The 27124-nt window shown below is 55.1% G+C and overlaps 62 non-coding genes across 62 annotated transcripts; 12 read left to right on the top strand and 50 right to left on the bottom strand.

Annotated features, from left to right (window-relative positions):
- Positions 1 to 114: 114 nt before the first annotated feature.
- On the bottom strand, positions 115 to 187 carry Trnam-cau. The gene has a single exon. It is a non-coding gene; the product is annotated as a tRNA-Met (tRNA).
- A 381-nt stretch (positions 188 to 568) lies between these two features.
- Positions 569 to 639, bottom strand: Trnag-gcc. Its single transcript has one exon. It is a non-coding gene; the product is annotated as a tRNA-Gly (tRNA).
- A 347-nt stretch (positions 640 to 986) lies between these two features.
- Trnag-ucc lies at positions 987 to 1058 on the top strand. The gene has a single exon. It is a non-coding gene; the product is annotated as a tRNA-Gly (tRNA).
- Positions 1059 to 1651: 593 nt separating this feature from the next.
- On the bottom strand, positions 1652 to 1725 carry Trnai-aau. Its single transcript has one exon. It is a non-coding gene; the product is annotated as a tRNA-Ile (tRNA).
- A 198-nt stretch (positions 1726 to 1923) lies between these two features.
- Trnae-uuc lies at positions 1924 to 1995 on the bottom strand. Its single transcript has one exon. It is a non-coding gene; the product is annotated as a tRNA-Glu (tRNA).
- Positions 1996 to 2298: 303 nt separating this feature from the next.
- On the bottom strand, positions 2299 to 2371 carry Trnam-cau. The gene has a single exon. It is a non-coding gene; the product is annotated as a tRNA-Met (tRNA).
- A 381-nt stretch (positions 2372 to 2752) lies between these two features.
- On the bottom strand, positions 2753 to 2823 carry Trnag-gcc. Its single transcript has one exon. It is a non-coding gene; the product is annotated as a tRNA-Gly (tRNA).
- Positions 2824 to 3170: 347 nt separating this feature from the next.
- Positions 3171 to 3242, top strand: Trnag-ucc. The gene has a single exon. It is a non-coding gene; the product is annotated as a tRNA-Gly (tRNA).
- Positions 3243 to 3835: 593 nt separating this feature from the next.
- Positions 3836 to 3909, bottom strand: Trnai-aau. Its single transcript has one exon. It is a non-coding gene; the product is annotated as a tRNA-Ile (tRNA).
- A 198-nt stretch (positions 3910 to 4107) lies between these two features.
- Positions 4108 to 4179, bottom strand: Trnae-uuc. The gene has a single exon. It is a non-coding gene; the product is annotated as a tRNA-Glu (tRNA).
- Positions 4180 to 4482: 303 nt separating this feature from the next.
- Positions 4483 to 4555, bottom strand: Trnam-cau. The gene has a single exon. It is a non-coding gene; the product is annotated as a tRNA-Met (tRNA).
- A 381-nt stretch (positions 4556 to 4936) lies between these two features.
- Trnag-gcc lies at positions 4937 to 5007 on the bottom strand. The gene has a single exon. It is a non-coding gene; the product is annotated as a tRNA-Gly (tRNA).
- A 347-nt stretch (positions 5008 to 5354) lies between these two features.
- On the top strand, positions 5355 to 5426 carry Trnag-ucc. Its single transcript has one exon. It is a non-coding gene; the product is annotated as a tRNA-Gly (tRNA).
- Positions 5427 to 6019: 593 nt separating this feature from the next.
- Positions 6020 to 6093, bottom strand: Trnai-aau. The gene has a single exon. It is a non-coding gene; the product is annotated as a tRNA-Ile (tRNA).
- A 198-nt stretch (positions 6094 to 6291) lies between these two features.
- Trnae-uuc lies at positions 6292 to 6363 on the bottom strand. Its single transcript has one exon. It is a non-coding gene; the product is annotated as a tRNA-Glu (tRNA).
- Positions 6364 to 6666: 303 nt separating this feature from the next.
- Trnam-cau lies at positions 6667 to 6739 on the bottom strand. Its single transcript has one exon. It is a non-coding gene; the product is annotated as a tRNA-Met (tRNA).
- A 381-nt stretch (positions 6740 to 7120) lies between these two features.
- Trnag-gcc lies at positions 7121 to 7191 on the bottom strand. The gene has a single exon. It is a non-coding gene; the product is annotated as a tRNA-Gly (tRNA).
- Positions 7192 to 7538: 347 nt separating this feature from the next.
- Trnag-ucc lies at positions 7539 to 7610 on the top strand. The gene has a single exon. It is a non-coding gene; the product is annotated as a tRNA-Gly (tRNA).
- Positions 7611 to 8199: 589 nt separating this feature from the next.
- On the bottom strand, positions 8200 to 8273 carry Trnai-aau. Its single transcript has one exon. It is a non-coding gene; the product is annotated as a tRNA-Ile (tRNA).
- A 198-nt stretch (positions 8274 to 8471) lies between these two features.
- On the bottom strand, positions 8472 to 8543 carry Trnae-uuc. The gene has a single exon. It is a non-coding gene; the product is annotated as a tRNA-Glu (tRNA).
- Positions 8544 to 8846: 303 nt separating this feature from the next.
- On the bottom strand, positions 8847 to 8919 carry Trnam-cau. The gene has a single exon. It is a non-coding gene; the product is annotated as a tRNA-Met (tRNA).
- Positions 8920 to 9300: 381 nt separating this feature from the next.
- On the bottom strand, positions 9301 to 9371 carry Trnag-gcc. The gene has a single exon. It is a non-coding gene; the product is annotated as a tRNA-Gly (tRNA).
- A 347-nt stretch (positions 9372 to 9718) lies between these two features.
- On the top strand, positions 9719 to 9790 carry Trnag-ucc. Its single transcript has one exon. It is a non-coding gene; the product is annotated as a tRNA-Gly (tRNA).
- Positions 9791 to 10383: 593 nt separating this feature from the next.
- Trnai-aau lies at positions 10384 to 10457 on the bottom strand. The gene has a single exon. It is a non-coding gene; the product is annotated as a tRNA-Ile (tRNA).
- Positions 10458 to 10655: 198 nt separating this feature from the next.
- Trnae-uuc lies at positions 10656 to 10727 on the bottom strand. The gene has a single exon. It is a non-coding gene; the product is annotated as a tRNA-Glu (tRNA).
- Positions 10728 to 11030: 303 nt separating this feature from the next.
- Positions 11031 to 11103, bottom strand: Trnam-cau. The gene has a single exon. It is a non-coding gene; the product is annotated as a tRNA-Met (tRNA).
- Positions 11104 to 11484: 381 nt separating this feature from the next.
- On the bottom strand, positions 11485 to 11555 carry Trnag-gcc. Its single transcript has one exon. It is a non-coding gene; the product is annotated as a tRNA-Gly (tRNA).
- A 347-nt stretch (positions 11556 to 11902) lies between these two features.
- Trnag-ucc lies at positions 11903 to 11974 on the top strand. Its single transcript has one exon. It is a non-coding gene; the product is annotated as a tRNA-Gly (tRNA).
- A 593-nt stretch (positions 11975 to 12567) lies between these two features.
- Trnai-aau lies at positions 12568 to 12641 on the bottom strand. The gene has a single exon. It is a non-coding gene; the product is annotated as a tRNA-Ile (tRNA).
- Positions 12642 to 12839: 198 nt separating this feature from the next.
- On the bottom strand, positions 12840 to 12911 carry Trnae-uuc. The gene has a single exon. It is a non-coding gene; the product is annotated as a tRNA-Glu (tRNA).
- A 303-nt stretch (positions 12912 to 13214) lies between these two features.
- On the bottom strand, positions 13215 to 13287 carry Trnam-cau. Its single transcript has one exon. It is a non-coding gene; the product is annotated as a tRNA-Met (tRNA).
- A 381-nt stretch (positions 13288 to 13668) lies between these two features.
- Trnag-gcc lies at positions 13669 to 13739 on the bottom strand. Its single transcript has one exon. It is a non-coding gene; the product is annotated as a tRNA-Gly (tRNA).
- Positions 13740 to 14086: 347 nt separating this feature from the next.
- Positions 14087 to 14158, top strand: Trnag-ucc. Its single transcript has one exon. It is a non-coding gene; the product is annotated as a tRNA-Gly (tRNA).
- Positions 14159 to 14751: 593 nt separating this feature from the next.
- On the bottom strand, positions 14752 to 14825 carry Trnai-aau. Its single transcript has one exon. It is a non-coding gene; the product is annotated as a tRNA-Ile (tRNA).
- A 198-nt stretch (positions 14826 to 15023) lies between these two features.
- Trnae-uuc lies at positions 15024 to 15095 on the bottom strand. The gene has a single exon. It is a non-coding gene; the product is annotated as a tRNA-Glu (tRNA).
- A 303-nt stretch (positions 15096 to 15398) lies between these two features.
- Positions 15399 to 15471, bottom strand: Trnam-cau. Its single transcript has one exon. It is a non-coding gene; the product is annotated as a tRNA-Met (tRNA).
- Positions 15472 to 15852: 381 nt separating this feature from the next.
- Trnag-gcc lies at positions 15853 to 15923 on the bottom strand. Its single transcript has one exon. It is a non-coding gene; the product is annotated as a tRNA-Gly (tRNA).
- A 347-nt stretch (positions 15924 to 16270) lies between these two features.
- Positions 16271 to 16342, top strand: Trnag-ucc. The gene has a single exon. It is a non-coding gene; the product is annotated as a tRNA-Gly (tRNA).
- Positions 16343 to 16935: 593 nt separating this feature from the next.
- On the bottom strand, positions 16936 to 17009 carry Trnai-aau. Its single transcript has one exon. It is a non-coding gene; the product is annotated as a tRNA-Ile (tRNA).
- A 198-nt stretch (positions 17010 to 17207) lies between these two features.
- Positions 17208 to 17279, bottom strand: Trnae-uuc. The gene has a single exon. It is a non-coding gene; the product is annotated as a tRNA-Glu (tRNA).
- A 303-nt stretch (positions 17280 to 17582) lies between these two features.
- On the bottom strand, positions 17583 to 17655 carry Trnam-cau. The gene has a single exon. It is a non-coding gene; the product is annotated as a tRNA-Met (tRNA).
- A 381-nt stretch (positions 17656 to 18036) lies between these two features.
- On the bottom strand, positions 18037 to 18107 carry Trnag-gcc. Its single transcript has one exon. It is a non-coding gene; the product is annotated as a tRNA-Gly (tRNA).
- Positions 18108 to 18454: 347 nt separating this feature from the next.
- On the top strand, positions 18455 to 18526 carry Trnag-ucc. Its single transcript has one exon. It is a non-coding gene; the product is annotated as a tRNA-Gly (tRNA).
- A 593-nt stretch (positions 18527 to 19119) lies between these two features.
- Positions 19120 to 19193, bottom strand: Trnai-aau. Its single transcript has one exon. It is a non-coding gene; the product is annotated as a tRNA-Ile (tRNA).
- A 198-nt stretch (positions 19194 to 19391) lies between these two features.
- On the bottom strand, positions 19392 to 19463 carry Trnae-uuc. Its single transcript has one exon. It is a non-coding gene; the product is annotated as a tRNA-Glu (tRNA).
- Positions 19464 to 19766: 303 nt separating this feature from the next.
- Trnam-cau lies at positions 19767 to 19839 on the bottom strand. Its single transcript has one exon. It is a non-coding gene; the product is annotated as a tRNA-Met (tRNA).
- A 381-nt stretch (positions 19840 to 20220) lies between these two features.
- Positions 20221 to 20291, bottom strand: Trnag-gcc. The gene has a single exon. It is a non-coding gene; the product is annotated as a tRNA-Gly (tRNA).
- A 347-nt stretch (positions 20292 to 20638) lies between these two features.
- On the top strand, positions 20639 to 20710 carry Trnag-ucc. Its single transcript has one exon. It is a non-coding gene; the product is annotated as a tRNA-Gly (tRNA).
- A 593-nt stretch (positions 20711 to 21303) lies between these two features.
- Positions 21304 to 21377, bottom strand: Trnai-aau. Its single transcript has one exon. It is a non-coding gene; the product is annotated as a tRNA-Ile (tRNA).
- A 198-nt stretch (positions 21378 to 21575) lies between these two features.
- On the bottom strand, positions 21576 to 21647 carry Trnae-uuc. Its single transcript has one exon. It is a non-coding gene; the product is annotated as a tRNA-Glu (tRNA).
- A 303-nt stretch (positions 21648 to 21950) lies between these two features.
- Trnam-cau lies at positions 21951 to 22023 on the bottom strand. Its single transcript has one exon. It is a non-coding gene; the product is annotated as a tRNA-Met (tRNA).
- Positions 22024 to 22404: 381 nt separating this feature from the next.
- On the bottom strand, positions 22405 to 22475 carry Trnag-gcc. The gene has a single exon. It is a non-coding gene; the product is annotated as a tRNA-Gly (tRNA).
- A 347-nt stretch (positions 22476 to 22822) lies between these two features.
- Positions 22823 to 22894, top strand: Trnag-ucc. Its single transcript has one exon. It is a non-coding gene; the product is annotated as a tRNA-Gly (tRNA).
- Positions 22895 to 23487: 593 nt separating this feature from the next.
- On the bottom strand, positions 23488 to 23561 carry Trnai-aau. The gene has a single exon. It is a non-coding gene; the product is annotated as a tRNA-Ile (tRNA).
- A 198-nt stretch (positions 23562 to 23759) lies between these two features.
- Positions 23760 to 23831, bottom strand: Trnae-uuc. Its single transcript has one exon. It is a non-coding gene; the product is annotated as a tRNA-Glu (tRNA).
- A 303-nt stretch (positions 23832 to 24134) lies between these two features.
- Trnam-cau lies at positions 24135 to 24207 on the bottom strand. The gene has a single exon. It is a non-coding gene; the product is annotated as a tRNA-Met (tRNA).
- Positions 24208 to 24588: 381 nt separating this feature from the next.
- On the bottom strand, positions 24589 to 24659 carry Trnag-gcc. Its single transcript has one exon. It is a non-coding gene; the product is annotated as a tRNA-Gly (tRNA).
- Positions 24660 to 25006: 347 nt separating this feature from the next.
- Positions 25007 to 25078, top strand: Trnag-ucc. The gene has a single exon. It is a non-coding gene; the product is annotated as a tRNA-Gly (tRNA).
- A 593-nt stretch (positions 25079 to 25671) lies between these two features.
- Trnai-aau lies at positions 25672 to 25745 on the bottom strand. The gene has a single exon. It is a non-coding gene; the product is annotated as a tRNA-Ile (tRNA).
- Positions 25746 to 25943: 198 nt separating this feature from the next.
- Positions 25944 to 26015, bottom strand: Trnae-uuc. Its single transcript has one exon. It is a non-coding gene; the product is annotated as a tRNA-Glu (tRNA).
- Positions 26016 to 26318: 303 nt separating this feature from the next.
- Positions 26319 to 26391, bottom strand: Trnam-cau. Its single transcript has one exon. It is a non-coding gene; the product is annotated as a tRNA-Met (tRNA).
- Positions 26392 to 26772: 381 nt separating this feature from the next.
- Trnag-gcc lies at positions 26773 to 26843 on the bottom strand. The gene has a single exon. It is a non-coding gene; the product is annotated as a tRNA-Gly (tRNA).
- Between the last annotated feature and the right edge of the window lie 281 nt (positions 26844 to 27124).

Raw genomic sequence — 27124 nt, 5'->3', positions numbered from 1 at the left:
TAGCAATAACAGGAAGTAAACATTTTCCCGCTGAAGCGTTGAAACGCTGTGGATAACAAACAAGAAATACGTTGGCGCCCTAGCAACAGCACCACCATGTCACAGAAAATTAAATGCCCCGGGTGAGGATCGAACTCACGACCTTAAGATTATGAGACTTACGCGCTGCCTACTGCGCTACCGAGGCACGGGTGCACCGCTTGTCCTGGAAACTGGGTAAACACCTTACCCAATATTAGACGTAGAGACACTGTACTTCCTGGATAACGTGTTCTGTTGCTACACGTGCACTGCCGGCCCAGTTGATTGCGGTGCTGCTGCAGCTGTTGCAACGATAGGCAGCACTCCTTGTCGTTGAAGTTCAGTGCCTCGGAGGCACCCGGACCCAGCAACTTGTGAGGCCAGGCCGACGCTAGTCTGTAGAACATGATGCGAGCGTCCTAGTGGGGACCCGCGAGTGCTGCGTTCTCGGTCCTTCTCAAGGGAAATCCAGCTACACATTCTTGTGGATCGTGCATCTCAAGCGCTCAAGCCACGCGGCAGCATTATCGCGGGAAAAGCAAAATGATGCATCGGCCGGGAATCGAACCCGGGCCGCCCGCGTGGCAGGCGAGCATTCTACCACTGAACCACCGATGCTCGGGCCAGCGGTAACTTGACGCTGCTTGCCGAGCAGATGTCTCAAGGGAAAGTGGGACTGCCGTCAAGCGCCGTAGCATTCTGTGGAAAAGATGCTGCAGACGCTGAATCCTGCACTGCACTGCTCTGCTTAAAAATGCCGCCAGAACGCGGTCCTCTGCGTACTCTTGCGTTGCCGGCGCCCAACTCTTGCCAAAGGATGCGAAATGTGCGCGGATACGCTGTCCGAATGCGTCTGGATGTGCTCCCCTAGCCTGCCTCGAAATGCGCCTGCCAGGTACGATCACCTTCGGCCGCTGCCGACTGGCGGGAAGCCGACACAGCGCGGACGCGCGGCGCTCGCTTGTGCGGTGGTGGTGTAATGGTCAGCATAGTTGCGTTCCAAGCAGTTGATCCGGGTTCGATTCCCGGCCACCGCAGCAGGCTTTTAATTTCGCGTATGAGTACTTTTGCCACGCGCTCTTAAATTATTGTTTTTTCGCCCTCTTACTCGCTGCATACCAGCCCTTAGTGTGTCTCGACTTGTCTCGACTTTGCTCGGCTGACGCGAGAGCTGACGCTCTCAAATCGGCCTATATCAAAACGACAAGCACGAGAAACGACTGAGAGAGGTAAGGAGAGGCGAGGCGATGGACACACAGCACGCCCCCTTCATTTCACGGTGGCGTCTCCCTGACCGAATCGGGCTGTAGCTCCGAAAAGAAAGGAGAAACAAAAATAGGAAGTAAAAGTGCCAATAGCGCCCTGTGTTCCCATGCGCTCACCCGCCCAAGTACTGACAAGGGCCAAAGTTGTTACGCATCGGCAATCGGACATTTTCTTTCATTTTCTCTTTATCGGTTGAGAACCAGTGTATTCAAGATATTATGGCCATTGCCGAGTGAATGCTGTAGCGCTCCCCGACGAGTCGGGTTCGGATCCTCTATCAACTTCCACGCAGGGTGATGATCTTTTGGTCACCACACTCGCCAGCTGAAATCGGCGCCGCCTTTTCGTAGTAGGAAAAGAGTAGTGGCCCGTGGGGGGATCGAACCCACGACCTTCGCGTTATTAGCACGACGCTCTAACCAACTGAGCTAACGGGCCTCGGCAGATGCAGTTGCTCAGCCCTACGCTGGAAACAGGTGGCATGAAGCCGCACACCATTTCTATGGTCGTCGTGTGTCTGCTTCCCTAGTCTATATTCTGCTGACGGTCACGAAACAGTAGCTATATTGCGAGCAGGACGGGAAACGGCCGCTCGGACAGCTCAAACTTGTCACGATTCGTGTGGAAAAAATTCCGTTCCGGTACCGGGAATCGAACCCGGGCCTCCTGGGTGAAAGCCAGGTATCCTAGCCACTAGACCACACCGGATGTGGCCGTTTCGTTCGACCGTTCGTACGGTCGCTTGTCGCATTTCGTGTCGAGTGCCGCGTCGGCGCCCCCCTCTCTTTGCGAGCATCTGTGCACATACTGACTGGCAAGGCGCGCACCTCAAACGTCGCAGAGCAATGCTTTTGGCTTCATGCTCTGCTGGGAGAAGAGGAAAAGGGAAGCTGTAAGTAGCAATAACAGGAAGTAAACATTTTCCCGCTGAAGCGTTGAAACGCTGTGGATAACAAACAAGAAATACGTTGGCGCCCTAGCAACAGCACCACCATGTCACAGAAAATTAAATGCCCCGGGTGAGGATCGAACTCACGACCTTAAGATTATGAGACTTACGCGCTGCCTACTGCGCTACCGAGGCACGGGTGCACCGCTTGTCCTGGAAACTGGGTAAACACCTTACCCAATATTAGACGTAGAGACACTGTACTTCCTGGATAACGTGTTCTGTTGCTACACGTGCACTGCCGGCCCAGTTGATTGCGGTGCTGCTGCAGCTGTTGCAACGATAGGCAGCACTCCTTGTCGTTGAAGTTCAGTGCCTCGGAGGCACCCGGACCCAGCAACTTGTGAGGCCAGGCCGACGCTAGTCTGTAGAACATGATGCGAGCGTCCTAGTGGGGACCCGCGAGTGCTGCGTTCTCGGTCCTTCTCAAGGGAAATCCAGCTACACATTCTTGTGGATCGTGCATCTCAAGCGCTCAAGCCACGCGGCAGCATTATCGCGGGAAAAGCAAAATGATGCATCGGCCGGGAATCGAACCCGGGCCGCCCGCGTGGCAGGCGAGCATTCTACCACTGAACCACCGATGCTCGGGCCAGCGGTAACTTGACGCTGCTTGCCGAGCAGATGTCTCAAGGGAAAGTGGGACTGCCGTCAAGCGCCGTAGCATTCTGTGGAAAAGATGCTGCAGACGCTGAATCCTGCACTGCACTGCTCTGCTTAAAAATGCCGCCAGAACGCGGTCCTCTGCGTACTCTTGCGTTGCCGGCGCCCAACTCTTGCCAAAGGATGCGAAATGTGCGCGGATACGCTGTCCGAATGCGTCTGGATGTGCTCCCCTAGCCTGCCTCGAAATGCGCCTGCCAGGTACGATCACCTTCGGCCGCTGCCGACTGGCGGGAAGCCGACACAGCGCGGACGCGCGGCGCTCGCTTGTGCGGTGGTGGTGTAATGGTCAGCATAGTTGCGTTCCAAGCAGTTGATCCGGGTTCGATTCCCGGCCACCGCAGCAGGCTTTTAATTTCGCGTATGAGTACTTTTGCCACGCGCTCTTAAATTATTGTTTTTTCGCCCTCTTACTCGCTGCATACCAGCCCTTAGTGTGTCTCGACTTGTCTCGACTTTGCTCGGCTGACGCGAGAGCTGACGCTCTCAAATCGGCCTATATCAAAACGACAAGCACGAGAAACGACTGAGAGAGGTAAGGAGAGGCGAGGCGATGGACACACAGCACGCCCCCTTCATTTCACGGTGGCGTCTCCCTGACCGAATCGGGCTGTAGCTCCGAAAAGAAAGGAGAAACAAAAATAGGAAGTAAAAGTGCCAATAGCGCCCTGTGTTCCCATGCGCTCACCCGCCCAAGTACTGACAAGGGCCAAAGTTGTTACGCATCGGCAATCGGACATTTTCTTTCATTTTCTCTTTATCGGTTGAGAACCAGTGTATTCAAGATATTATGGCCATTGCCGAGTGAATGCTGTAGCGCTCCCCGACGAGTCGGGTTCGGATCCTCTATCAACTTCCACGCAGGGTGATGATCTTTTGGTCACCACACTCGCCAGCTGAAATCGGCGCCGCCTTTTCGTAGTAGGAAAAGAGTAGTGGCCCGTGGGGGGATCGAACCCACGACCTTCGCGTTATTAGCACGACGCTCTAACCAACTGAGCTAACGGGCCTCGGCAGATGCAGTTGCTCAGCCCTACGCTGGAAACAGGTGGCATGAAGCCGCACACCATTTCTATGGTCGTCGTGTGTCTGCTTCCCTAGTCTATATTCTGCTGACGGTCACGAAACAGTAGCTATATTGCGAGCAGGACGGGAAACGGCCGCTCGGACAGCTCAAACTTGTCACGATTCGTGTGGAAAAAATTCCGTTCCGGTACCGGGAATCGAACCCGGGCCTCCTGGGTGAAAGCCAGGTATCCTAGCCACTAGACCACACCGGATGTGGCCGTTTCGTTCGACCGTTCGTACGGTCGCTTGTCGCATTTCGTGTCGAGTGCCGCGTCGGCGCCCCCCTCTCTTTGCGAGCATCTGTGCACATACTGACTGGCAAGGCGCGCACCTCAAACGTCGCAGAGCAATGCTTTTGGCTTCATGCTCTGCTGGGAGAAGAGGAAAAGGGAAGCTGTAAGTAGCAATAACAGGAAGTAAACATTTTCCCGCTGAAGCGTTGAAACGCTGTGGATAACAAACAAGAAATACGTTGGCGCCCTAGCAACAGCACCACCATGTCACAGAAAATTAAATGCCCCGGGTGAGGATCGAACTCACGACCTTAAGATTATGAGACTTACGCGCTGCCTACTGCGCTACCGAGGCACGGGTGCACCGCTTGTCCTGGAAACTGGGTAAACACCTTACCCAATATTAGACGTAGAGACACTGTACTTCCTGGATAACGTGTTCTGTTGCTACACGTGCACTGCCGGCCCAGTTGATTGCGGTGCTGCTGCAGCTGTTGCAACGATAGGCAGCACTCCTTGTCGTTGAAGTTCAGTGCCTCGGAGGCACCCGGACCCAGCAACTTGTGAGGCCAGGCCGACGCTAGTCTGTAGAACATGATGCGAGCGTCCTAGTGGGGACCCGCGAGTGCTGCGTTCTCGGTCCTTCTCAAGGGAAATCCAGCTACACATTCTTGTGGATCGTGCATCTCAAGCGCTCAAGCCACGCGGCAGCATTATCGCGGGAAAAGCAAAATGATGCATCGGCCGGGAATCGAACCCGGGCCGCCCGCGTGGCAGGCGAGCATTCTACCACTGAACCACCGATGCTCGGGCCAGCGGTAACTTGACGCTGCTTGCCGAGCAGATGTCTCAAGGGAAAGTGGGACTGCCGTCAAGCGCCGTAGCATTCTGTGGAAAAGATGCTGCAGACGCTGAATCCTGCACTGCACTGCTCTGCTTAAAAATGCCGCCAGAACGCGGTCCTCTGCGTACTCTTGCGTTGCCGGCGCCCAACTCTTGCCAAAGGATGCGAAATGTGCGCGGATACGCTGTCCGAATGCGTCTGGATGTGCTCCCCTAGCCTGCCTCGAAATGCGCCTGCCAGGTACGATCACCTTCGGCCGCTGCCGACTGGCGGGAAGCCGACACAGCGCGGACGCGCGGCGCTCGCTTGTGCGGTGGTGGTGTAATGGTCAGCATAGTTGCGTTCCAAGCAGTTGATCCGGGTTCGATTCCCGGCCACCGCAGCAGGCTTTTAATTTCGCGTATGAGTACTTTTGCCACGCGCTCTTAAATTATTGTTTTTTCGCCCTCTTACTCGCTGCATACCAGCCCTTAGTGTGTCTCGACTTGTCTCGACTTTGCTCGGCTGACGCGAGAGCTGACGCTCTCAAATCGGCCTATATCAAAACGACAAGCACGAGAAACGACTGAGAGAGGTAAGGAGAGGCGAGGCGATGGACACACAGCACGCCCCCTTCATTTCACGGTGGCGTCTCCCTGACCGAATCGGGCTGTAGCTCCGAAAAGAAAGGAGAAACAAAAATAGGAAGTAAAAGTGCCAATAGCGCCCTGTGTTCCCATGCGCTCACCCGCCCAAGTACTGACAAGGGCCAAAGTTGTTACGCATCGGCAATCGGACATTTTCTTTCATTTTCTCTTTATCGGTTGAGAACCAGTGTATTCAAGATATTATGGCCATTGCCGAGTGAATGCTGTAGCGCTCCCCGACGAGTCGGGTTCGGATCCTCTATCAACTTCCACGCAGGGTGATGATCTTTTGGTCACCACACTCGCCAGCTGAAATCGGCGCCGCCTTTTCGTAGTAGGAAAAGAGTAGTGGCCCGTGGGGGGATCGAACCCACGACCTTCGCGTTATTAGCACGACGCTCTAACCAACTGAGCTAACGGGCCTCGGCAGATGCAGTTGCTCAGCCCTACGCTGGAAACAGGTGGCATGAAGCCGCACACCATTTCTATGGTCGTCGTGTGTCTGCTTCCCTAGTCTATATTCTGCTGACGGTCACGAAACAGTAGCTATATTGCGAGCAGGACGGGAAACGGCCGCTCGGACAGCTCAAACTTGTCACGATTCGTGTGGAAAAAATTCCGTTCCGGTACCGGGAATCGAACCCGGGCCTCCTGGGTGAAAGCCAGGTATCCTAGCCACTAGACCACACCGGATGTGGCCGTTTCGTTCGACCGTTCGTACGGTCGCTTGTCGCATTTCGTGTCGAGTGCCGCGTCGGCGCCCCCCTCTCTTTGCGAGCATCTGTGCACATACTGACTGGCAAGGCGCGCACCTCAAACGTCGCAGAGCAATGCTTTTGGCTTCATGCTCTGCTGGGAGAAGAGGAAAAGGGAAGCTGTAAGTAGCAATAACAGGAAGTAAACATTTTCCCGCTGAAGCGTTGAAACGCTGTGGATAACAAACAAGAAATACGTTGGCGCCCTAGCAACAGCACCACCATGTCACAGAAAATTAAATGCCCCGGGTGAGGATCGAACTCACGACCTTAAGATTATGAGACTTACGCGCTGCCTACTGCGCTACCGAGGCACGGGTGCACCGCTTGTCCTGGAAACTGGGTAAACACCTTACCCAATATTAGACGTAGAGACACTGTACTTCCTGGATAACGTGTTCTGTTGCTACACGTGCACTGCCGGCCCAGTTGATTGCGGTGCTGCTGCAGCTGTTGCAACGATAGGCAGCACTCCTTGTCGTTGAAGTTCAGTGCCTCGGAGGCACCCGGACCCAGCAACTTGTGAGGCCAGGCCGACGCTAGTCTGTAGAACATGATGCGAGCGTCCTAGTGGGGACCCGCGAGTGCTGCGTTCTCGGTCCTTCTCAAGGGAAATCCAGCTACACATTCTTGTGGATCGTGCATCTCAAGCGCTCAAGCCACGCGGCAGCATTATCGCGGGAAAAGCAAAATGATGCATCGGCCGGGAATCGAACCCGGGCCGCCCGCGTGGCAGGCGAGCATTCTACCACTGAACCACCGATGCTCGGGCCAGCGGTAACTTGACGCTGCTTGCCGAGCAGATGTCTCAAGGGAAAGTGGGACTGCCGTCAAGCGCCGTAGCATTCTGTGGAAAAGATGCTGCAGACGCTGAATCCTGCACTGCACTGCTCTGCTTAAAAATGCCGCCAGAACGCGGTCCTCTGCGTACTCTTGCGTTGCCGGCGCCCAACTCTTGCCAAAGGATGCGAAATGTGCGCGGATACGCTGTCCGAATGCGTCTGGATGTGCTCCCCTAGCCTGCCTCGAAATGCGCCTGCCAGGTACGATCACCTTCGGCCGCTGCCGACTGGCGGGAAGCCGACACAGCGCGGACGCGCGGCGCTCGCTTGTGCGGTGGTGGTGTAATGGTCAGCATAGTTGCGTTCCAAGCAGTTGATCCGGGTTCGATTCCCGGCCACCGCAGCAGGCTTTTAATTTCGCGTATGAGTACTTTTGCCACGCGCTCTTAAATTATTGTTTTTTCGCCCTCTTACTCGCTGCATACCAGCCCTTAGTGTGTCTCGACTTGTCTCGTGCTCGGCTGACGCGAGAGCTGACGCTCTCAAATCGGCCTATATCAAAACGACAAGCACGAGAAACGACTGAGAGAGGTAAGGAGAGGCGAGGCGATGGACACACAGCACGCCCCCTTCATTTCACGGTGGCGTCTCCCTGACCGAATCGGGCTGTAGCTCCGAAAAGAAAGGAGAAACAAAAATAGGAAGTAAAAGTGCCAATAGCGCCCTGTGTTCCCATGCGCTCACCCGCCCAAGTACTGACAAGGGCCAAAGTTGTTACGCATCGGCAATCGGACATTTTCTTTCATTTTCTCTTTATCGGTTGAGAACCAGTGTATTCAAGATATTATGGCCATTGCCGAGTGAATGCTGTAGCGCTCCCCGACGAGTCGGGTTCGGATCCTCTATCAACTTCCACGCAGGGTGATGATCTTTTGGTCACCACACTCGCCAGCTGAAATCGGCGCCGCCTTTTCGTAGTAGGAAAAGAGTAGTGGCCCGTGGGGGGATCGAACCCACGACCTTCGCGTTATTAGCACGACGCTCTAACCAACTGAGCTAACGGGCCTCGGCAGATGCAGTTGCTCAGCCCTACGCTGGAAACAGGTGGCATGAAGCCGCACACCATTTCTATGGTCGTCGTGTGTCTGCTTCCCTAGTCTATATTCTGCTGACGGTCACGAAACAGTAGCTATATTGCGAGCAGGACGGGAAACGGCCGCTCGGACAGCTCAAACTTGTCACGATTCGTGTGGAAAAAATTCCGTTCCGGTACCGGGAATCGAACCCGGGCCTCCTGGGTGAAAGCCAGGTATCCTAGCCACTAGACCACACCGGATGTGGCCGTTTCGTTCGACCGTTCGTACGGTCGCTTGTCGCATTTCGTGTCGAGTGCCGCGTCGGCGCCCCCCTCTCTTTGCGAGCATCTGTGCACATACTGACTGGCAAGGCGCGCACCTCAAACGTCGCAGAGCAATGCTTTTGGCTTCATGCTCTGCTGGGAGAAGAGGAAAAGGGAAGCTGTAAGTAGCAATAACAGGAAGTAAACATTTTCCCGCTGAAGCGTTGAAACGCTGTGGATAACAAACAAGAAATACGTTGGCGCCCTAGCAACAGCACCACCATGTCACAGAAAATTAAATGCCCCGGGTGAGGATCGAACTCACGACCTTAAGATTATGAGACTTACGCGCTGCCTACTGCGCTACCGAGGCACGGGTGCACCGCTTGTCCTGGAAACTGGGTAAACACCTTACCCAATATTAGACGTAGAGACACTGTACTTCCTGGATAACGTGTTCTGTTGCTACACGTGCACTGCCGGCCCAGTTGATTGCGGTGCTGCTGCAGCTGTTGCAACGATAGGCAGCACTCCTTGTCGTTGAAGTTCAGTGCCTCGGAGGCACCCGGACCCAGCAACTTGTGAGGCCAGGCCGACGCTAGTCTGTAGAACATGATGCGAGCGTCCTAGTGGGGACCCGCGAGTGCTGCGTTCTCGGTCCTTCTCAAGGGAAATCCAGCTACACATTCTTGTGGATCGTGCATCTCAAGCGCTCAAGCCACGCGGCAGCATTATCGCGGGAAAAGCAAAATGATGCATCGGCCGGGAATCGAACCCGGGCCGCCCGCGTGGCAGGCGAGCATTCTACCACTGAACCACCGATGCTCGGGCCAGCGGTAACTTGACGCTGCTTGCCGAGCAGATGTCTCAAGGGAAAGTGGGACTGCCGTCAAGCGCCGTAGCATTCTGTGGAAAAGATGCTGCAGACGCTGAATCCTGCACTGCACTGCTCTGCTTAAAAATGCCGCCAGAACGCGGTCCTCTGCGTACTCTTGCGTTGCCGGCGCCCAACTCTTGCCAAAGGATGCGAAATGTGCGCGGATACGCTGTCCGAATGCGTCTGGATGTGCTCCCCTAGCCTGCCTCGAAATGCGCCTGCCAGGTACGATCACCTTCGGCCGCTGCCGACTGGCGGGAAGCCGACACAGCGCGGACGCGCGGCGCTCGCTTGTGCGGTGGTGGTGTAATGGTCAGCATAGTTGCGTTCCAAGCAGTTGATCCGGGTTCGATTCCCGGCCACCGCAGCAGGCTTTTAATTTCGCGTATGAGTACTTTTGCCACGCGCTCTTAAATTATTGTTTTTTCGCCCTCTTACTCGCTGCATACCAGCCCTTAGTGTGTCTCGACTTGTCTCGACTTTGCTCGGCTGACGCGAGAGCTGACGCTCTCAAATCGGCCTATATCAAAACGACAAGCACGAGAAACGACTGAGAGAGGTAAGGAGAGGCGAGGCGATGGACACACAGCACGCCCCCTTCATTTCACGGTGGCGTCTCCCTGACCGAATCGGGCTGTAGCTCCGAAAAGAAAGGAGAAACAAAAATAGGAAGTAAAAGTGCCAATAGCGCCCTGTGTTCCCATGCGCTCACCCGCCCAAGTACTGACAAGGGCCAAAGTTGTTACGCATCGGCAATCGGACATTTTCTTTCATTTTCTCTTTATCGGTTGAGAACCAGTGTATTCAAGATATTATGGCCATTGCCGAGTGAATGCTGTAGCGCTCCCCGACGAGTCGGGTTCGGATCCTCTATCAACTTCCACGCAGGGTGATGATCTTTTGGTCACCACACTCGCCAGCTGAAATCGGCGCCGCCTTTTCGTAGTAGGAAAAGAGTAGTGGCCCGTGGGGGGATCGAACCCACGACCTTCGCGTTATTAGCACGACGCTCTAACCAACTGAGCTAACGGGCCTCGGCAGATGCAGTTGCTCAGCCCTACGCTGGAAACAGGTGGCATGAAGCCGCACACCATTTCTATGGTCGTCGTGTGTCTGCTTCCCTAGTCTATATTCTGCTGACGGTCACGAAACAGTAGCTATATTGCGAGCAGGACGGGAAACGGCCGCTCGGACAGCTCAAACTTGTCACGATTCGTGTGGAAAAAATTCCGTTCCGGTACCGGGAATCGAACCCGGGCCTCCTGGGTGAAAGCCAGGTATCCTAGCCACTAGACCACACCGGATGTGGCCGTTTCGTTCGACCGTTCGTACGGTCGCTTGTCGCATTTCGTGTCGAGTGCCGCGTCGGCGCCCCCCTCTCTTTGCGAGCATCTGTGCACATACTGACTGGCAAGGCGCGCACCTCAAACGTCGCAGAGCAATGCTTTTGGCTTCATGCTCTGCTGGGAGAAGAGGAAAAGGGAAGCTGTAAGTAGCAATAACAGGAAGTAAACATTTTCCCGCTGAAGCGTTGAAACGCTGTGGATAACAAACAAGAAATACGTTGGCGCCCTAGCAACAGCACCACCATGTCACAGAAAATTAAATGCCCCGGGTGAGGATCGAACTCACGACCTTAAGATTATGAGACTTACGCGCTGCCTACTGCGCTACCGAGGCACGGGTGCACCGCTTGTCCTGGAAACTGGGTAAACACCTTACCCAATATTAGACGTAGAGACACTGTACTTCCTGGATAACGTGTTCTGTTGCTACACGTGCACTGCCGGCCCAGTTGATTGCGGTGCTGCTGCAGCTGTTGCAACGATAGGCAGCACTCCTTGTCGTTGAAGTTCAGTGCCTCGGAGGCACCCGGACCCAGCAACTTGTGAGGCCAGGCCGACGCTAGTCTGTAGAACATGATGCGAGCGTCCTAGTGGGGACCCGCGAGTGCTGCGTTCTCGGTCCTTCTCAAGGGAAATCCAGCTACACATTCTTGTGGATCGTGCATCTCAAGCGCTCAAGCCACGCGGCAGCATTATCGCGGGAAAAGCAAAATGATGCATCGGCCGGGAATCGAACCCGGGCCGCCCGCGTGGCAGGCGAGCATTCTACCACTGAACCACCGATGCTCGGGCCAGCGGTAACTTGACGCTGCTTGCCGAGCAGATGTCTCAAGGGAAAGTGGGACTGCCGTCAAGCGCCGTAGCATTCTGTGGAAAAGATGCTGCAGACGCTGAATCCTGCACTGCACTGCTCTGCTTAAAAATGCCGCCAGAACGCGGTCCTCTGCGTACTCTTGCGTTGCCGGCGCCCAACTCTTGCCAAAGGATGCGAAATGTGCGCGGATACGCTGTCCGAATGCGTCTGGATGTGCTCCCCTAGCCTGCCTCGAAATGCGCCTGCCAGGTACGATCACCTTCGGCCGCTGCCGACTGGCGGGAAGCCGACACAGCGCGGACGCGCGGCGCTCGCTTGTGCGGTGGTGGTGTAATGGTCAGCATAGTTGCGTTCCAAGCAGTTGATCCGGGTTCGATTCCCGGCCACCGCAGCAGGCTTTTAATTTCGCGTATGAGTACTTTTGCCACGCGCTCTTAAATTATTGTTTTTTCGCCCTCTTACTCGCTGCATACCAGCCCTTAGTGTGTCTCGACTTGTCTCGACTTTGCTCGGCTGACGCGAGAGCTGACGCTCTCAAATCGGCCTATATCAAAACGACAAGCACGAGAAACGACTGAGAGAGGTAAGGAGAGGCGAGGCGATGGACACACAGCACGCCCCCTTCATTTCACGGTGGCGTCTCCCTGACCGAATCGGGCTGTAGCTCCGAAAAGAAAGGAGAAACAAAAATAGGAAGTAAAAGTGCCAATAGCGCCCTGTGTTCCCATGCGCTCACCCGCCCAAGTACTGACAAGGGCCAAAGTTGTTACGCATCGGCAATCGGACATTTTCTTTCATTTTCTCTTTATCGGTTGAGAACCAGTGTATTCAAGATATTATGGCCATTGCCGAGTGAATGCTGTAGCGCTCCCCGACGAGTCGGGTTCGGATCCTCTATCAACTTCCACGCAGGGTGATGATCTTTTGGTCACCACACTCGCCAGCTGAAATCGGCGCCGCCTTTTCGTAGTAGGAAAAGAGTAGTGGCCCGTGGGGGGATCGAACCCACGACCTTCGCGTTATTAGCACGACGCTCTAACCAACTGAGCTAACGGGCCTCGGCAGATGCAGTTGCTCAGCCCTACGCTGGAAACAGGTGGCATGAAGCCGCACACCATTTCTATGGTCGTCGTGTGTCTGCTTCCCTAGTCTATATTCTGCTGACGGTCACGAAACAGTAGCTATATTGCGAGCAGGACGGGAAACGGCCGCTCGGACAGCTCAAACTTGTCACGATTCGTGTGGAAAAAATTCCGTTCCGGTACCGGGAATCGAACCCGGGCCTCCTGGGTGAAAGCCAGGTATCCTAGCCACTAGACCACACCGGATGTGGCCGTTTCGTTCGACCGTTCGTACGGTCGCTTGTCGCATTTCGTGTCGAGTGCCGCGTCGGCGCCCCCCTCTCTTTGCGAGCATCTGTGCACATACTGACTGGCAAGGCGCGCACCTCAAACGTCGCAGAGCAATGCTTTTGGCTTCATGCTCTGCTGGGAGAAGAGGAAAAGGGAAGCTGTAAGTAGCAATAACAGGAAGTAAACATTTTCCCGCTGAAGCGTTGAAACGCTGTGGATAACAAACAAGAAATACGTTGGCGCCCTAGCAACAGCACCACCATGTCACAGAAAATTAAATGCCCCGGGTGAGGATCGAACTCACGATCTTAAGATTATGAGACTTACGCGCTGCCTACTGCGCTACCGAGGCACGGGTGCACCGCTTGTCCTGGAAACTGGGTAAACACCTTACCCAATATTAGACGTAGAGACACTGTACTTCCTGGATAACGTGTTCTGTTGCTACACGTGCACTGCCGGCCCAGTTGATTGCGGTGCTGCTGCAGCTGTTGCAACGATAGGCAGCACTCCTTGTCGTTGAAGTTCAGTGCCTCGGAGGCACCCGGACCCAGCAACTTGTGAGGCCAGGCCGACGCTAGTCTGTAGAACATGATGCGAGCGTCCTAGTGGGGACCCGCGAGTGCTGCGTTCTCGGTCCTTCTCAAGGGAAATCCAGCTACACATTCTTGTGGATCGTGCATCTCAAGCGCTCAAGCCACGCGGCAGCATTATCGCGGGAAAAGCAAAATGATGCATCGGCCGGGAATCGAACCCGGGCCGCCCGCGTGGCAGGCGAGCATTCTACCACTGAACCACCGATGCTCGGGCCAGCGGTAACTTGACGCTGCTTGCCGAGCAGATGTCTCAAGGGAAAGTGGGACTGCCGTCAAGCGCCGTAGCATTCTGTGGAAAAGATGCTGCAGACGCTGAATCCTGCACTGCACTGCTCTGCTTAAAAATGCCGCCAGAACGCGGTCCTCTGCGTACTCTTGCGTTGCCGGCGCCCAACTCTTGCCAAAGGATGCGAAATGTGCGCGGATACGCTGTCCGAATGCGTCTGGATGTGCTCCCCTAGCCTGCCTCGAAATGCGCCTGCCAGGTACGATCACCTTCGGCCGCTGCCGACTGGCGGGAAGCCGACACAGCGCGGACGCGCGGCGCTCGCTTGTGCGGTGGTGGTGTAATGGTCAGCATAGTTGCGTTCCAAGCAGTTGATCCGGGTTCGATTCCCGGCCACCGCAGCAGGCTTTTAATTTCGCGTATGAGTACTTTTGCCACGCGCTCTTAAATTATTGTTTTTTCGCCCTCTTACTCGCTGCATACCAGCCCTTAGTGTGTCTCGACTTGTCTCGACTTTGCTCGGCTGACGCGAGAGCTGACGCTCTCAAATCGGCCTATATCAAAACGACAAGCACGAGAAACGACTGAGAGAGGTAAGGAGAGGCGAGGCGATGGACACACAGCACGCCCCCTTCATTTCACGGTGGCGTCTCCCTGACCGAATCGGGCTGTAGCTCCGAAAAGAAAGGAGAAACAAAAATAGGAAGTAAAAGTGCCAATAGCGCCCTGTGTTCCCATGCGCTCACCCGCCCAAGTACTGACAAGGGCCAAAGTTGTTACGCATCGGCAATCGGACATTTTCTTTCATTTTCTCTTTATCGGTTGAGAACCAGTGTATTCAAGATATTATGGCCATTGCCGAGTGAATGCTGTAGCGCTCCCCGACGAGTCGGGTTCGGATCCTCTATCAACTTCCACGCAGGGTGATGATCTTTTGGTCACCACACTCGCCAGCTGAAATCGGCGCCGCCTTTTCGTAGTAGGAAAAGAGTAGTGGCCCGTGGGGGGATCGAACCCACGACCTTCGCGTTATTAGCACGACGCTCTAACCAACTGAGCTAACGGGCCTCGGCAGATGCAGTTGCTCAGCCCTACGCTGGAAACAGGTGGCATGAAGCCGCACACCATTTCTATGGTCGTCGTGTGTCTGCTTCCCTAGTCTATATTCTGCTGACGGTCACGAAACAGTAGCTATATTGCGAGCAGGACGGGAAACGGCCGCTCGGACAGCTCAAACTTGTCACGATTCGTGTGGAAAAAATTCCGTTCCGGTACCGGGAATCGAACCCGGGCCTCCTGGGTGAAAGCCAGGTATCCTAGCCACTAGACCACACCGGATGTGGCCGTTTCGTTCGACCGTTCGTACGGTCGCTTGTCGCATTTCGTGTCGAGTGCCGCGTCGGCGCCCCCCTCTCTTTGCGAGCATCTGTGCACATACTGACTGGCAAGGCGCGCACCTCAAACGTCGCAGAGCAATGCTTTTGGCTTCATGCTCTGCTGGGAGAAGAGGAAAAGGGAAGCTGTAAGTAGCAATAACAGGAAGTAAACATTTTCCCGCTGAAGCGTTGAAACGCTGTGGATAACAAACAAGAAATACGTTGGCGCCCTAGCAACAGCACCACCATGTCACAGAAAATTAAATGCCCCGGGTGAGGATCGAACTCACGACCTTAAGATTATGAGACTTACGCGCTGCCTACTGCGCTACCGAGGCACGGGTGCACCGCTTGTCCTGGAAACTGGGTAAACACCTTACCCAATATTAGACGTAGAGACACTGTACTTCCTGGATAACGTGTTCTGTTGCTACACGTGCACTGCCGGCCCAGTTGATTGCGGTGCTGCTGCAGCTGTTGCAACGATAGGCAGCACTCCTTGTCGTTGAAGTTCAGTGCCTCGGAGGCACCCGGACCCAGCAACTTGTGAGGCCAGGCCGACGCTAGTCTGTAGAACATGATGCGAGCGTCCTAGTGGGGACCCGCGAGTGCTGCGTTCTCGGTCCTTCTCAAGGGAAATCCAGCTACACATTCTTGTGGATCGTGCATCTCAAGCGCTCAAGCCACGCGGCAGCATTATCGCGGGAAAAGCAAAATGATGCATCGGCCGGGAATCGAACCCGGGCCGCCCGCGTGGCAGGCGAGCATTCTACCACTGAACCACCGATGCTCGGGCCAGCGGTAACTTGACGCTGCTTGCCGAGCAGATGTCTCAAGGGAAAGTGGGACTGCCGTCAAGCGCCGTAGCATTCTGTGGAAAAGATGCTGCAGACGCTGAATCCTGCACTGCACTGCTCTGCTTAAAAATGCCGCCAGAACGCGGTCCTCTGCGTACTCTTGCGTTGCCGGCGCCCAACTCTTGCCAAAGGATGCGAAATGTGCGCGGATACGCTGTCCGAATGCGTCTGGATGTGCTCCCCTAGCCTGCCTCGAAATGCGCCTGCCAGGTACGATCACCTTCGGCCGCTGCCGACTGGCGGGAAGCCGACACAGCGCGGACGCGCGGCGCTCGCTTGTGCGGTGGTGGTGTAATGGTCAGCATAGTTGCGTTCCAAGCAGTTGATCCGGGTTCGATTCCCGGCCACCGCAGCAGGCTTTTAATTTCGCGTATGAGTACTTTTGCCACGCGCTCTTAAATTATTGTTTTTTCGCCCTCTTACTCGCTGCATACCAGCCCTTAGTGTGTCTCGACTTGTCTCGACTTTGCTCGGCTGACGCGAGAGCTGACGCTCTCAAATCGGCCTATATCAAAACGACAAGCACGAGAAACGACTGAGAGAGGTAAGGAGAGGCGAGGCGATGGACACACAGCACGCCCCCTTCATTTCACGGTGGCGTCTCCCTGACCGAATCGGGCTGTAGCTCCGAAAAGAAAGGAGAAACAAAAATAGGAAGTAAAAGTGCCAATAGCGCCCTGTGTTCCCATGCGCTCACCCGCCCAAGTACTGACAAGGGCCAAAGTTGTTACGCATCGGCAATCGGACATTTTCTTTCATTTTCTCTTTATCGGTTGAGAACCAGTGTATTCAAGATATTATGGCCATTGCCGAGTGAATGCTGTAGCGCTCCCCGACGAGTCGGGTTCGGATCCTCTATCAACTTCCACGCAGGGTGATGATCTTTTGGTCACCACACTCGCCAGCTGAAATCGGCGCCGCCTTTTCGTAGTAGGAAAAGAGTAGTGGCCCGTGGGGGGATCGAACCCACGACCTTCGCGTTATTAGCACGACGCTCTAACCAACTGAGCTAACGGGCCTCGGCAGATGCAGTTGCTCAGCCCTACGCTGGAAACAGGTGGCATGAAGCCGCACACCATTTCTATGGTCGTCGTGTGTCTGCTTCCCTAGTCTATATTCTGCTGACGGTCACGAAACAGTAGCTATATTGCGAGCAGGACGGGAAACGGCCGCTCGGACAGCTCAAACTTGTCACGATTCGTGTGGAAAAAATTCCGTTCCGGTACCGGGAATCGAACCCGGGCCTCCTGGGTGAAAGCCAGGTATCCTAGCCACTAGACCACACCGGATGTGGCCGTTTCGTTCGACCGTTCGTACGGTCGCTTGTCGCATTTCGTGTCGAGTGCCGCGTCGGCGCCCCCCTCTCTTTGCGAGCATCTGTGCACATACTGACTGGCAAGGCGCGCACCTCAAACGTCGCAGAGCAATGCTTTTGGCTTCATGCTCTGCTGGGAGAAGAGGAAAAGGGAAGCTGTAAGTAGCAATAACAGGAAGTAAACATTTTCCCGCTGAAGCGTTGAAACGCTGTGGATAACAAACAAGAAATACGTTGGCGCCCTAGCAACAGCACCACCATGTCACAGAAAATTAAATGCCCCGGGTGAGGATCGAACTCACGACCTTAAGATTATGAGACTTACGCGCTGCCTACTGCGCTACCGAGGCACGGGTGCACCGCTTGTCCTGGAAACTGGGTAAACACCTTACCCAATATTAGACGTAGAGACACTGTACTTCCTGGATAACGTGTTCTGTTGCTACACGTGCACTGCCGGCCCAGTTGATTGCGGTGCTGCTGCAGCTGTTGCAACGATAGGCAGCACTCCTTGTCGTTGAAGTTCAGTGCCTCGGAGGCACCCGGACCCAGCAACTTGTGAGGCCAGGCCGACGCTAGTCTGTAGAACATGATGCGAGCGTCCTAGTGGGGACCCGCGAGTGCTGCGTTCTCGGTCCTTCTCAAGGGAAATCCAGCTACACATTCTTGTGGATCGTGCATCTCAAGCGCTCAAGCCACGCGGCAGCATTATCGCGGGAAAAGCAAAATGATGCATCGGCCGGGAATCGAACCCGGGCCGCCCGCGTGGCAGGCGAGCATTCTACCACTGAACCACCGATGCTCGGGCCAGCGGTAACTTGACGCTGCTTGCCGAGCAGATGTCTCAAGGGAAAGTGGGACTGCCGTCAAGCGCCGTAGCATTCTGTGGAAAAGATGCTGCAGACGCTGAATCCTGCACTGCACTGCTCTGCTTAAAAATGCCGCCAGAACGCGGTCCTCTGCGTACTCTTGCGTTGCCGGCGCCCAACTCTTGCCAAAGGATGCGAAATGTGCGCGGATACGCTGTCCGAATGCGTCTGGATGTGCTCCCCTAGCCTGCCTCGAAATGCGCCTGCCAGGTACGATCACCTTCGGCCGCTGCCGACTGGCGGGAAGCCGACACAGCGCGGACGCGCGGCGCTCGCTTGTGCGGTGGTGGTGTAATGGTCAGCATAGTTGCGTTCCAAGCAGTTGATCCGGGTTCGATTCCCGGCCACCGCAGCAGGCTTTTAATTTCGCGTATGAGTACTTTTGCCACGCGCTCTTAAATTATTGTTTTTTCGCCCTCTTACTCGCTGCATACCAGCCCTTAGTGTGTCTCGACTTGTCTCGACTTTGCTCGGCTGACGCGAGAGCTGACGCTCTCAAATCGGCCTATATCAAAACGACAAGCACGAGAAACGACTGAGAGAGGTAAGGAGAGGCGAGGCGATGGACACACAGCACGCCCCCTTCATTTCACGGTGGCGTCTCCCTGACCGAATCGGGCTGTAGCTCCGAAAAGAAAGGAGAAACAAAAATAGGAAGTAAAAGTGCCAATAGCGCCCTGTGTTCCCATGCGCTCACCCGCCCAAGTACTGACAAGGGCCAAAGTTGTTACGCATCGGCAATCGGACATTTTCTTTCATTTTCTCTTTATCGGTTGAGAACCAGTGTATTCAAGATATTATGGCCATTGCCGAGTGAATGCTGTAGCGCTCCCCGACGAGTCGGGTTCGGATCCTCTATCAACTTCCACGCAGGGTGATGATCTTTTGGTCACCACACTCGCCAGCTGAAATCGGCGCCGCCTTTTCGTAGTAGGAAAAGAGTAGTGGCCCGTGGGGGGATCGAACCCACGACCTTCGCGTTATTAGCACGACGCTCTAACCAACTGAGCTAACGGGCCTCGGCAGATGCAGTTGCTCAGCCCTACGCTGGAAACAGGTGGCATGAAGCCGCACACCATTTCTATGGTCGTCGTGTGTCTGCTTCCCTAGTCTATATTCTGCTGACGGTCACGAAACAGTAGCTATATTGCGAGCAGGACGGGAAACGGCCGCTCGGACAGCTCAAACTTGTCACGATTCGTGTGGAAAAAATTCCGTTCCGGTACCGGGAATCGAACCCGGGCCTCCTGGGTGAAAGCCAGGTATCCTAGCCACTAGACCACACCGGATGTGGCCGTTTCGTTCGACCGTTCGTACGGTCGCTTGTCGCATTTCGTGTCGAGTGCCGCGTCGGCGCCCCCCTCTCTTTGCGAGCATCTGTGCACATACTGACTGGCAAGGCGCGCACCTCAAACGTCGCAGAGCAATGCTTTTGGCTTCATGCTCTGCTGGGAGAAGAGGAAAAGGGAAGCTGTAAGTAGCAATAACAGGAAGTAAACATTTTCCCGCTGAAGCGTTGAAACGCTGTGGATAACAAACAAGAAATACGTTGGCGCCCTAGCAACAGCACCACCATGTCACAGAAAATTAAATGCCCCGGGTGAGGATCGAACTCACGACCTTAAGATTATGAGACTTACGCGCTGCCTACTGCGCTACCGAGGCACGGGTGCACCGCTTGTCCTGGAAACTGGGTAAACACCTTACCCAATATTAGACGTAGAGACACTGTACTTCCTGGATAACGTGTTCTGTTGCTACACGTGCACTGCCGGCCCAGTTGATTGCGGTGCTGCTGCAGCTGTTGCAACGATAGGCAGCACTCCTTGTCGTTGAAGTTCAGTGCCTCGGAGGCACCCGGACCCAGCAACTTGTGAGGCCAGGCCGACGCTAGTCTGTAGAACATGATGCGAGCGTCCTAGTGGGGACCCGCGAGTGCTGCGTTCTCGGTCCTTCTCAAGGGAAATCCAGCTACACATTCTTGTGGATCGTGCATCTCAAGCGCTCAAGCCACGCGGCAGCATTATCGCGGGAAAAGCAAAATGATGCATCGGCCGGGAATCGAACCCGGGCCGCCCGCGTGGCAGGCGAGCATTCTACCACTGAACCACCGATGCTCGGGCCAGCGGTAACTTGACGCTGCTTGCCGAGCAGATGTCTCAAGGGAAAGTGGGACTGCCGTCAAGCGCCGTAGCATTCTGTGGAAAAGATGCTGCAGACGCTGAATCCTGCACTGCACTGCTCTGCTTAAAAATGCCGCCAGAACGCGGTCCTCTGCGTACTCTTGCGTTGCCGGCGCCCAACTCTTGCCAAAGGATGCGAAATGTGCGCGGATACGCTGTCCGAATGCGTCTGGATGTGCTCCCCTAGCCTGCCTCGAAATGCGCCTGCCAGGTACGATCACCTTCGGCCGCTGCCGACTGGCGGGAAGCCGACACAGCGCGGACGCGCGGCGCTCGCTTGTGCGGTGGTGGTGTAATGGTCAGCATAGTTGCGTTCCAAGCAGTTGATCCGGGTTCGATTCCCGGCCACCGCAGCAGGCTTTTAATTTCGCGTATGAGTACTTTTGCCACGCGCTCTTAAATTATTGTTTTTTCGCCCTCTTACTCGCTGCATACCAGCCCTTAGTGTGTCTCGACTTGTCTCGACTTTGCTCGGCTGACGCGAGAGCTGACGCTCTCAAATCGGCCTATATCAAAACGACAAGCACGAGAAACGACTGAGAGAGGTAAGGAGAGGCGAGGCGATGGACACACAGCACGCCCCCTTCATTTCACGGTGGCGTCTCCCTGACCGAATCGGGCTGTAGCTCCGAAAAGAAAGGAGAAACAAAAATAGGAAGTAAAAGTGCCAATAGCGCCCTGTGTTCCCATGCGCTCACCCGCCCAAGTACTGACAAGGGCCAAAGTTGTTACGCATCGGCAATCGGACATTTTCTTTCATTTTCTCTTTATCGGTTGAGAACCAGTGTATTCAAGATATTATGGCCATTGCCGAGTGAATGCTGTAGCGCTCCCCGACGAGTCGGGTTCGGATCCTCTATCAACTTCCACGCAGGGTGATGATCTTTTGGTCACCACACTCGCCAGCTGAAATCGGCGCCGCCTTTTCGTAGTAGGAAAAGAGTAGTGGCCCGTGGGGGGATCGAACCCACGACCTTCGCGTTATTAGCACGACGCTCTAACCAACTGAGCTAACGGGCCTCGGCAGATGCAGTTGCTCAGCCCTACGCTGGAAACAGGTGGCATGAAGCCGCACACCATTTCTATGGTCGTCGTGTGTCTGCTTCCCTAGTCTATATTCTGCTGACGGTCACGAAACAGTAGCTATATTGCGAGCAGGACGGGAAACGGCCGCTCGGACAGCTCAAACTTGTCACGATTCGTGTGGAAAAAATTCCGTTCCGGTACCGGGAATCGAACCCGGGCCTCCTGGGTGAAAGCCAGGTATCCTAGCCACTAGACCACACCGGATGTGGCCGTTTCGTTCGACCGTTCGTACGGTCGCTTGTCGCATTTCGTGTCGAGTGCCGCGTCGGCGCCCCCCTCTCTTTGCGAGCATCTGTGCACATACTGACTGGCAAGGCGCGCACCTCAAACGTCGCAGAGCAATGCTTTTGGCTTCATGCTCTGCTGGGAGAAGAGGAAAAGGGAAGCTGTAAGTAGCAATAACAGGAAGTAAACATTTTCCCGCTGAAGCGTTGAAACGCTGTGGATAACAAACAAGAAATACGTTGGCGCCCTAGCAACAGCACCACCATGTCACAGAAAATTAAATGCCCCGGGTGAGGATCGAACTCACGACCTTAAGATTATGAGACTTACGCGCTGCCTACTGCGCTACCGAGGCACGGGTGCACCGCTTGTCCTGGAAACTGGGTAAACACCTTACCCAATATTAGACGTAGAGACACTGTACTTCCTGGATAACGTGTTCTGTTGCTACACGTGCACTGCCGGCCCAGTTGATTGCGGTGCTGCTGCAGCTGTTGCAACGATAGGCAGCACTCCTTGTCGTTGAAGTTCAGTGCCTCGGAGGCACCCGGACCCAGCAACTTGTGAGGCCAGGCCGACGCTAGTCTGTAGAACATGATGCGAGCGTCCTAGTGGGGACCCGCGAGTGCTGCGTTCTCGGTCCTTCTCAAGGGAAATCCAGCTACACATTCTTGTGGATCGTGCATCTCAAGCGCTCAAGCCACGCGGCAGCATTATCGCGGGAAAAGCAAAATGATGCATCGGCCGGGAATCGAACCCGGGCCGCCCGCGTGGCAGGCGAGCATTCTACCACTGAACCACCGATGCTCGGGCCAGCGGTAACTTGACGCTGCTTGCCGAGCAGATGTCTCAAGGGAAAGTGGGACTGCCGTCAAGCGCCGTAGCATTCTGTGGAAAAGATGCTGCAGACGCTGAATCCTGCACTGCACTGCTCTGCTTAAAAATGCCGCCAGAACGCGGTCCTCTGCGTACTCTTGCGTTGCCGGCGCCCAACTCTTGCCAAAGGATGCGAAATGTGCGCGGATACGCTGTCCGAATGCGTCTGGATGTGCTCCCCTAGCCTGCCTCGAAATGCGCCTGCCAGGTACGATCACCTTCGGCCGCTGCCGACTGGCGGGAAGCCGACACAGCGCGGACGCGCGGCGCTCGCTTGTGCGGTGGTGGTGTAATGGTCAGCATAGTTGCGTTCCAAGCAGTTGATCCGGGTTCGATTCCCGGCCACCGCAGCAGGCTTTTAATTTCGCGTATGAGTACTTTTGCCACGCGCTCTTAAATTATTGTTTTTTCGCCCTCTTACTCGCTGCATACCAGCCCTTAGTGTGTCTCGACTTGTCTCGACTTTGCTCGGCTGACGCGAGAGCTGACGCTCTCAAATCGGCCTATATCAAAACGACAAGCACGAGAAACGACTGAGAGAGGTAAGGAGAGGCGAGGCGATGGACACACAGCACGCCCCCTTCATTTCACGGTGGCGTCTCCCTGACCGAATCGGGCTGTAGCTCCGAAAAGAAAGGAGAAACAAAAATAGGAAGTAAAAGTGCCAATAGCGCCCTGTGTTCCCATGCGCTCACCCGCCCAAGTACTGACAAGGGCCAAAGTTGTTACGCATCGGCAATCGGACATTTTCTTTCATTTTCTCTTTATCGGTTGAGAACCAGTGTATTCAAGATATTATGGCCATTGCCGAGTGAATGCTGTAGCGCTCCCCGACGAGTCGGGTTCGGATCCTCTATCAACTTCCACGCAGGGTGATGATCTTTTGGTCACCACACTCGCCAGCTGAAATCGGCGCCGCCTTTTCGTAGTAGGAAAAGAGTAGTGGCCCGTGGGGGGATCGAACCCACGACCTTCGCGTTATTAGCACGACGCTCTAACCAACTGAGCTAACGGGCCTCGGCAGATGCAGTTGCTCAGCCCTACGCTGGAAACAGGTGGCATGAAGCCGCACACCATTTCTATGGTCGTCGTGTGTCTGCTTCCCTAGTCTATATTCTGCTGACGGTCACGAAACAGTAGCTATATTGCGAGCAGGACGGGAAACGGCCGCTCGGACAGCTCAAACTTGTCACGATTCGTGTGGAAAAAATTCCGTTCCGGTACCGGGAATCGAACCCGGGCCTCCTGGGTGAAAGCCAGGTATCCTAGCCACTAGACCACACCGGATGTGGCCGTTTCGTTCGACCGTTCGTACGGTCGCTTGTCGCATTTCGTGTCGAGTGCCGCGTCGGCGCCCCCCTCTCTTTGCGAGCATCTGTGCACATACTGACTGGCAAGGCGCGCACCTCAAACGTCGCAGAGCAATGCTTTTGGCTTCATGCTCTGCTGGGAGAAGAGGAAAAGGGAAGCTGTAAGTAGCAATAACAGGAAGTAAACATTTTCCCGCTGAAGCGTTGAAACGCTGTGGATAACAAACAAGAAATACGTTGGCGCCCTAGCAACAGCACCACCATGTCACAGAAAATTAAATGCCCCGGGTGAGGATCGAACTCACGACCTTAAGATTATGAGACTTACGCGCTGCCTACTGCGCTACCGAGGCACGGGTGCACCGCTTGTCCTGGAAACTGGGTAAACACCTTACCCAATATTAGACGTAGAGACACTGTACTTCCTGGATAACGTGTTCTGTTGCTACACGTGCACTGCCGGCCCAGTTGATTGCGGTGCTGCTGCAGCTGTTGCAACGATAGGCAGCACTCCTTGTCGTTGAAGTTCAGTGCCTCGGAGGCACCCGGACCCAGCAACTTGTGAGGCCAGGCCGACGCTAGTCTGTAGAACATGATGCGAGCGTCCTAGTGGGGACCCGCGAGTGCTGCGTTCTCGGTCCTTCTCAAGGGAAATCCAGCTACACATTCTTGTGGATCGTGCATCTCAAGCGCTCAAGCCACGCGGCAGCATTATCGCGGGAAAAGCAAAATGATGCATCGGCCGGGAATCGAACCCGGGCCGCCCGCGTGGCAGGCGAGCATTCTACCACTGAACCACCGATGCTCGGGCCAGCGGTAACTTGACGCTGCTTGCCGAGCAGATGTCTCAAGGGAAAGTGGGACTGCCGTCAAGCGCCGTAGCATTCTGTGGAAAAGATGCTGCAGACGCTGAATCCTGCACTGCACTGCTCTGCTTAAAAATGCCGCCAGAACGCGGTCCTCTGCGTACTCTTGCGTTGCCGGCGCCCAACTCTTGCCAAAGGATGCGAAATGTGCGCGGATACGCTGTCCGAATGCGTCTGGATGTGCTCCCCTAGCCTGCCTCGAAATGCGCCTGCCAGGTACGATCACCTTCGGCCGCTGCCGACTGGCGGGAAGCCGACACAGCGCGGACGCGCGGCGCTCGCTTGTGCGGTGGTGGTGTAATGGTCAGCATAGTTGCGTTCCAAGCAGTTGATCCGGGTTCGATTCCCGGCCACCGCAGCAGGCTTTTAATTTCGCGTATGAGTACTTTTGCCACGCGCTCTTAAATTATTGTTTTTTCGCCCTCTTACTCGCTGCATACCAGCCCTTAGTGTGTCTCGACTTGTCTCGACTTTGCTCGGCTGACGCGAGAGCTGACGCTCTCAAATCGGCCTATATCAAAACGACAAGCACGAGAAACGACTGAGAGAGGTAAGGAGAGGCGAGGCGATGGACACACAGCACGCCCCCTTCATTTCACGGTGGCGTCTCCCTGACCGAATCGGGCTGTAGCTCCGAAAAGAAAGGAGAAACAAAAATAGGAAGTAAAAGTGCCAATAGCGCCCTGTGTTCCCATGCGCTCACCCGCCCAAGTACTGACAAGGGCCAAAGTTGTTACGCATCGGCAATCGGACATTTTCTTTCATTTTCTCTTTATCGGTTGAGAACCAGTGTATTCAAGATATTATGGCCATTGCCGAGTGAATGCTGTAGCGCTCCCCGACGAGTCGGGTTCGGATCCTCTATCAACTTCCACGCAGGGTGATGATCTTTTGGTCACCACACTCGCCAGCTGAAATCGGCGCCGCCTTTTCGTAGTAGGAAAAGAGTAGTGGCCCGTGGGGGGATCGAACCCACGACCTTCGCGTTATTAGCACGACGCTCTAACCAACTGAGCTAACGGGCCTCGGCAGATGCAGTTGCTCAGCCCTACGCTGGAAACAGGTGGCATGAAGCCGCACACCATTTCTATGGTCGTCGTGTGTCTGCTTCCCTAGTCTATATTCTGCTGACGGTCACGAAACAGTAGCTATATTGCGAGCAGGACGGGAAACGGCCGCTCGGACAGCTCAAACTTGTCACGATTCGTGTGGAAAAAATTCCGTTCCGGTACCGGGAATCGAACCCGGGCCTCCTGGGTGAAAGCCAGGTATCCTAGCCACTAGACCACACCGGATGTGGCCGTTTCGTTCGACCGTTCGTACGGTCGCTTGTCGCATTTCGTGTCGAGTGCCGCGTCGGCGCCCCCCTCTCTTTGCGAGCATCTGTGCACATACTGACTGGCAAGGCGCGCACCTCAAACGTCGCAGAGCAATGCTTTTGGCTTCATGCTCTGCTGGGAGAAGAGGAAAAGGGAAGCTGTAAGTAGCAATAACAGGAAGTAAACATTTTCCCGCTGAAGCGTTGAAACGCTGTGGATAACAAACAAGAAATACGTTGGCGCCCTAGCAACAGCACCACCATGTCACAGAAAATTAAATGCCCCGGGTGAGGATCGAACTCACGACCTTAAGATTATGAGACTTACGCGCTGCCTACTGCGCTACCGAGGCACGGGTGCACCGCTTGTCCTGGAAACTGGGTAAACACCTTACCCAATATTAGACGTAGAGACACTGTACTTCCTGGATAACGTGTTCTGTTGCTACACGTGCACTGCCGGCCCAGTTGATTGCGGTGCTGCTGCAGCTGTTGCAACGATAGGCAGCACTCCTTGTCGTTGAAGTTCAGTGCCTCGGAGGCACCCGGACCCAGCAACTTGTGAGGCCAGGCCGACGCTAGTCTGTAGAACATGATGCGAGCGTCCTAGTGGGGACCCGCGAGTGCTGCGTTCTCGGTCCTTCTCAAGGGAAATCCAGCTACACATTCTTGTGGATCGTGCATCTCAAGCGCTCAAGCCACGCGGCAGCATTATCGCGGGAAAAGCAAAATGATGCATCGGCCGGGAATCGAACCCGGGCCGCCCGCGTGGCAGGCGAGCATTCTACCACTGAACCACCGATGCTCGGGCCAGCGGTAACTTGACGCTGCTTGCCGAGCAGATGTCTCAAGGGAAAGTGGGACTGCCGTCAAGCGCCGTAGCATTCTGTGGAAAAGATGCTGCAGACGCTGAATCCTGCACTGCACTGCTCTGCTTAAAAATGCCGCCAGAACGCGGTCCTCTGCGTACTCTTGCGTTGCCGGCGCCCAACTCTTGCCAAAGGATGCGAAATGTGCGCGGATACGCTGTCCGAATGCGTCTGGATGTGCTCCCCTAGCCTGCCTCGAAATGCGCCTGCCAGGTAC

The sequence above is a fragment of the Schistocerca piceifrons genome, unplaced genomic scaffold (genome assembly GCF_021461385.2).
Source record: "Schistocerca piceifrons isolate TAMUIC-IGC-003096 unplaced genomic scaffold, iqSchPice1.1 HiC_scaffold_675, whole genome shotgun sequence".
NCBI lineage: Eukaryota > Metazoa > Arthropoda > Insecta > Orthoptera > Acrididae > Schistocerca > Schistocerca piceifrons.
The sequence above is the reverse complement of the archived record's forward strand: the minus strand, read 5'-3'. Positions and strand labels throughout refer to the sequence as shown.